The sequence below is a fragment of the Oncorhynchus masou genome, chromosome 33 (assembly GCF_036934945.1).
Source record: "Oncorhynchus masou masou isolate Uvic2021 chromosome 33, UVic_Omas_1.1, whole genome shotgun sequence".
Taxonomy (NCBI): Eukaryota; Metazoa; Chordata; class Actinopteri; order Salmoniformes; family Salmonidae; genus Oncorhynchus; species Oncorhynchus masou.
Window position 1 is genome coordinate 41621587 of NC_088244.1, and position 6038 is coordinate 41627624.

Genomic DNA, 6038 nt, shown 5'->3' on the forward strand with positions numbered 1-6038 from the left:
AAAACGAAATGCTAGTCTTTAAGAAATGGGAGATAATGTCTAGATGCTTTTTATAGTGGATATCAACTTAATAAATTGCCTGCTGGGCTGATGAGGCAGTGTATTGCACAGTGAGATGGAACAGAGTAAATAGGCATGTCATAGCTTTAACCGTTGGTAACTTGTTTTACCAATCAGCATCTAGGATTTGACCCACCCGTTGTAAAACTAAAAACAGACAATACATATAGAGGCCTAGGGTTTCAACACTTGGTTGATTAGAAATATATCAATATAATAGCTTCACCTTTACAGTTGAATGAGAAGTCATTGAAAATGTGCTCTTTTTGGGTGGATTACTCAATTCCAATTTGACTGACCTCAATTCGAATAGACCCGAACCCTGATAAATTTAATGAGCACACTTTCTAAGAACAATTTGAGATACTGTCGTTTTGTTCTGAACAGTCATGTGAATAGGCATGCTATGACCACATCCTAAAGAAACAAGTAACTATCAGTTCTTTGGAGACAGAGCCAGCATCAATGACAACAGATATACTTGTATTTTTGGTCACAGTTAATTTCCCCTAAGTTATAAATTGGGCAATGTGTTATATGGTCCTTTAGAAATGGAGCCGGTGATGACGAGAGGCTAGATTGCAATCTTTGCAGTGTGACCTTTCGAGCAGGTGGAACAACATTTTCCCACTTTTCCCACACATTTCACACTCCCCCAATATGGCGCACACACACAAACACGCACGGGTACACATTCTCTCTCACCTTCTGGTCTCTTTCTCCTGGTATGAGCGGAAAACCACAGACTACTTCCTCCAGTATGTCTAAGGAGAGGCGAATTGATAACAGTGATTTAAATCAACATACAGTCAACTAAAGCCCAGGAGGACTTCCCCATAAACAAACCAAAACTGAAAATGTTTTGTTATTTGGAATAATGCATTGTCAGGGATGTATCTTACTACTAAATAGAGTTTATGTTTGAGTTCAACTATGTTGAATCTGTTGAGCTAGGTTGGTATACCCTTTAAAAGTAATGCAGATACATATTATATGAGCCCTGTCATTGTTTACAGCACATACACGCGACCAGTTGAGAGCATCTGCTAATACAGGTGTTCTCAAAGTGGTGTCCACAGGGTCTGCGGTAGTTGGTCCGCAGGGAGATCTCAATATATATATACAGTACAATACATGACTAAAAGTATGTAGGACACCTGATGGTCGAATATCTCATTCCAAAATCATGGGCATTAATATGGAGTTGGTCCCCTCTTTCCTGCTATAACAGCCTCCACCTTTCTGGGGAGGCTTTCCACTAGATGTTGGAACATTGCTGCGGGGTCTTGAAACAGGAATGGGCCTGAAACAGGAAAGGGCCTTCCCCAAACCGTTGCCACAAAGTTGGAAGCACAGAATTGTCTAGAATGTCATCGTATGCTGTAGCGTTAAGATTTCCCTTCTGGAACTAAGGGGCCTAGCCCAAAACATGAAAACAGCCCAATACCATTTGTGGAAAAGGCCCATGGAGTTGGTGGAATCGCCATTTAATTCATGGCCACTTGAGCAACTGGGACAGAGAGCTTTAATTAGGTCAGCTGGAAAAGTCTGACAGCTCTCAACTCATTAAAAAGAGGAACTAGCCACCAACAGACCTCGCTGCTTTCTCTCCCCAACTACATCTAATGTGTGCTTCCACAAATCAACGTAAGCACACAGAATCAGTTCTCTTTCATCTGAACTATCTGTTGTGCTCAGAAGAGTGGGCCATCAAATATTGTTTATAGTAAATACCACAGAGCGCGGCTTGGAGCACACGCTTCAAACCTATTGTGTTATATAAATGGACAATGATCACGGCCCTACAGATCATCACCGGACAATAAATCAATTGACATGTGGTTAAAATGTAACAAAATGACATGTACATATGAAGACAAACATGAAACTATGAAACATAATTATTATTTGCTAAATTGATTATCCTGAAAAAACTGATTGAGATTATAGATTGAATAATTGATAACTGATCCATTTTATTTTACTGTTGTTTTACCAGGTAAATTGACTGAGAACACGTTCTCATTTGCAGCAACAACCTGGGGAATAGTTACAGGGGAGAGGAGGGGGATGAATGAGCCAATTGTAAACTGGGGATTATTAGGTGACCGTGGATGGTTTGAGGGCCAGATTGGGAATTTAGCCAGGACAATCGGGTTAACACCCCTACTCTTACGATAAGTGCCATGGGATCTTTAATGACCTCAGAGAGTCAGGACACCCGTTTAACGTCCCATCCGAAAGACAGCACCCTACACAGTCATTGTAGTCCCCAATCACTGCCCTGGGGCATTGGGATATTTTTTTAGACCAGAGGAAAGAGTGCCTCCTCCTGGCCCTCCAACACCATTTCCAGCAGCATCTGGTCTCCCATCCAGGAACTGACAAGGACCAACCCTGCTTACCTTCAGAAGCAAGTCAGCAGTGGTATGCAGGGTGGTATGCTGCTGGCCAAATGTATTTGCATTATCATGATTATGATAAACGGTTATGGTCCTAAACGACTCATGTTTCATACTCATCATCATCCAGCGATCATACACTGTTTACCAGGGGGCAGGGCTACCAACGTTAAGGCTAATCTGAAGATGGTGCTGGCTAAAGCTAAAACTGTCAAGTGTAGAGAGTATAGGGATATTGCTATCCACGTCAGAGGTTACCAAGCGCATCATAGCTTCAGCGTGTAAATCAGCTAGAAAGATGAGTCGGCATCGAGTAATTGTCTCTGGCCTCCTCCCAGTTAGGGGGAGTGATGAGCTCACAACCCAATCGCAACTCAATCGCTGGTTGAAAACTGCCCCTCCCAAAAGATATAATTTGTAGATAATTGGCTCTCTTTCTGGGACTCACCCACAAACAGGACCAAGCCTGGCCTGTTGAGGAGTGACGGACTCCATCCAAGCTGGAGGGGTGCTCTCATCTTACGAACATAGACAGGGCTCTAACTCCCCTAGCTCCACAATGAGATAGGGTGCAGACCAGGCAGCAGGCTGTTAGCCAGCCTGTCAGCTTAGTGGAGTCTGCCACTAGCACAGTCATTGTAGTCAGTTCAGCTATCCCCATTAAGACCATGTCTGTGCCTCGATCTAGGTTGGGCAAAACTAAACATGGCGGTGTTCGCCTTAGTAATCTCATTGGAATAAAGACGACCTCCATTCCTGCCATTATTGAAAGATATTGTGGTATCTCACATCTGAAAATAGGGCTACTTAATGTTAGATCCCTCACTTCCAAGGCAGTTATAGTCAATTAACTAATCACTGATCATAATCTTGATGTGATTGGCCTGACTGAAACATGGCTTAAGCCTGATTAATTTACTGTATTAAAAATGAGGCCTCACCTCCTGGTTACACTAGTGACCATATCCCCTGCGCATCCCGCAAAGGAGGAGGTGTTGCTAACATTGACAGTAGCAAATTTCAATTTACAAAAAAAATAACGTTTTAATCTTTTGAGCTTCTAGTCATGAAATCTATGCAGCCTACTCAATCACTTTTTATAGCTACTATTTACAGGCCTCCTGGGCCATATACAGCGTTCCTCACTGAGTTCCCTGAATTCCTATTGGACCATTTAGTCATGGCAAATAATATTAACATTTTTTGGTGACTTTAATATTCACATCGAAAAGTCCAAAATGCTTTCGGAGCCATCATCATCCTTTCAGTGGGTTTTGTCCAACATGTCTCCGGACCTACTCACTGCCACAGTTATGCTCTGGACCTAGTTTTGTCCAGTGGAATAAATATTGTGGATCTTAATGTTTTTCCCCATGATCCTGGACTATCAGACCACCATTTTATTAAAATGATCTGCTCAGACCCCAACCAAGGATCATCAAAAGCCGTGCTATAAATTCTCGGACAACCCAACGATTCCTAGATGCCCTATCAGACTCCCTGCACCGACCCAAGGACATCAAAGTACAAAAATCAGTTGGAAAGTGTCTGTCTGATAATTTCATGAACTTCTTTGAGGAAAAGATCATGAACATTAGAAAGCAAATTACGGACTCCTCTTTAAATCTCCAAAGCTCAGTTGTCCTGAGTCTGCACAACCCTGCCAGGACCTCGGATCAAGGGAGAGACTCAAGTTTTTTAATACTATATCTCTTGACACATTGATGAAAATAATCATGGCCTCTAAAACTTCAAGCTGCATACTGGACCCTATTCCAACTAAACTACTGAAAGAGCTGCTTCCTGTGCCTGGCCCTCCTATGTTGAACATAATAAACGTCTCTCTATCCACCGGATGTGTACCAAACTCACTAAAAGTGGCAGTAATAAAGCCTCTCTTGAAAAAGCCAAACCTTGACCCAGAATCTTTTTTAAACTATCGGCCTATATCGAATCTCCCATTCTTCTAAAAAAAAATGTAAAAGCTGTTGTGCAGCAACTCACCGCATTCTTGAAGACAAACAATGTATACGAAATGCTTTTAGACCCCATCACAGCACTGAGACTGCACTTGTGAATGTGGTAAATTATCTTTTAATGTTGTCAGACCGAGGCTCTGCATCTGTCCTCATGCCCCTAGACCTTAGTGCTGCTTTTGATACCATCGGTCACCTGTTGGGGAATAATCAGAATTAGTTGGTAACATAGGTAAGATGTTTTATATTCATCATATGTTTGTAAGTTACTTCTCATCAGAATGTTGTTTTTGTATAATACTGTGGCGGGGTTGCAGTATCTGTTCTATGTCAAGACTAAGTTGCTTGGGCCGGAGAGAGGGGAGAGGTCAAGCGTGTATCTCTTGGCTCCACAATGTCTGTGTGCCAGTCAGTGTGTCTCTGTGATCTTGTCAAGATAGGATGGATTTGATATATGCCTGTTGATATGGAGGATTGGTTTATGGTTCTGAGTTTGAGAAAATAACATAGTTTAGGAGACTAAGCTGAACGATAAATTATTTCTATGCTGTCTGGATATGTGTATCTTTGCTATAAAGGATCTCAGTAACAATGTGTGAGGAACTCTTAGAGAATTCATTGATAGACAGTGAATTGATCTGAGAGTCACAGGGTTGTGATAGATCTCATATAATTAAAGATGGATTTTGATAACTACAGTGCCTTGCAAAAGTATTCGGCCCCCTTGAACTTTGCGACCTTTTGCCACATTTCAGGCTTCAAACAAAGATATAAAACTGTATTTTTTTGTGAAGAATCAACAACAAGTGGGACACAATCATGAAGTGGAACGACATTTATTGGATATTTAAAACGTTTTTTTAACAAATCAAAAACTGAAAAATTGGGCGTGCAAAATTATTCAGCCCCCTTAAGTTAATACTTTGTAGCGCCACCTTTTGCTGCGATTACAGTTGTAAGTCGCTTGGGGTATGTCTCTATCAGTTTTGCACATCGAGAGACTGAATTTTTTTCCCATTCCTCCTTGCAAAACAGCTCGAGCTCAGTGAGGTTGGATGGAGAGCATTTGTGAACAGCAGTTTTCAGTTCTTTCCACAGATTCTCGATTGGATTCAGGTCTGGACTTTGACTTGGCCATTCTAACACCTGGATATGTTTATTTTTGAACCATTCCATTGTTGATTTTGCTTTATGTTTTGGATCATTGTCTTGTTGGAAGACAAATATCCGTCCCAGTCTCAGGTCTTTTGCAGACTCCATCAGGTTCTCTTCCAGAATGGTCCTGTATTTGGCTCCATCCATCTTCCCATCAATTTTAACCATCTTCCCTGTCCCTGCTGAAGAAAAGCAGGCCCAAACCATGATGCTGCCACCACCATGTTTGACAGTGGGGATGGTGTGTTCATTGTGATGAGCTGTGTTGCTTTTACGCCAAACATAACGTTTTGCATTGTTGCCAAAAAGTTCAATTTTGGTTTCATCTGACCAGAGCACCTTCTTCCACATGTTTGGTGTGTCTCCTAGGTGGCTTGTGGCAAACTTTAAACAACACTTTTTATGGATATCTTTAAGAAATGGCTTTCTTCTTGCCACTCTTCCA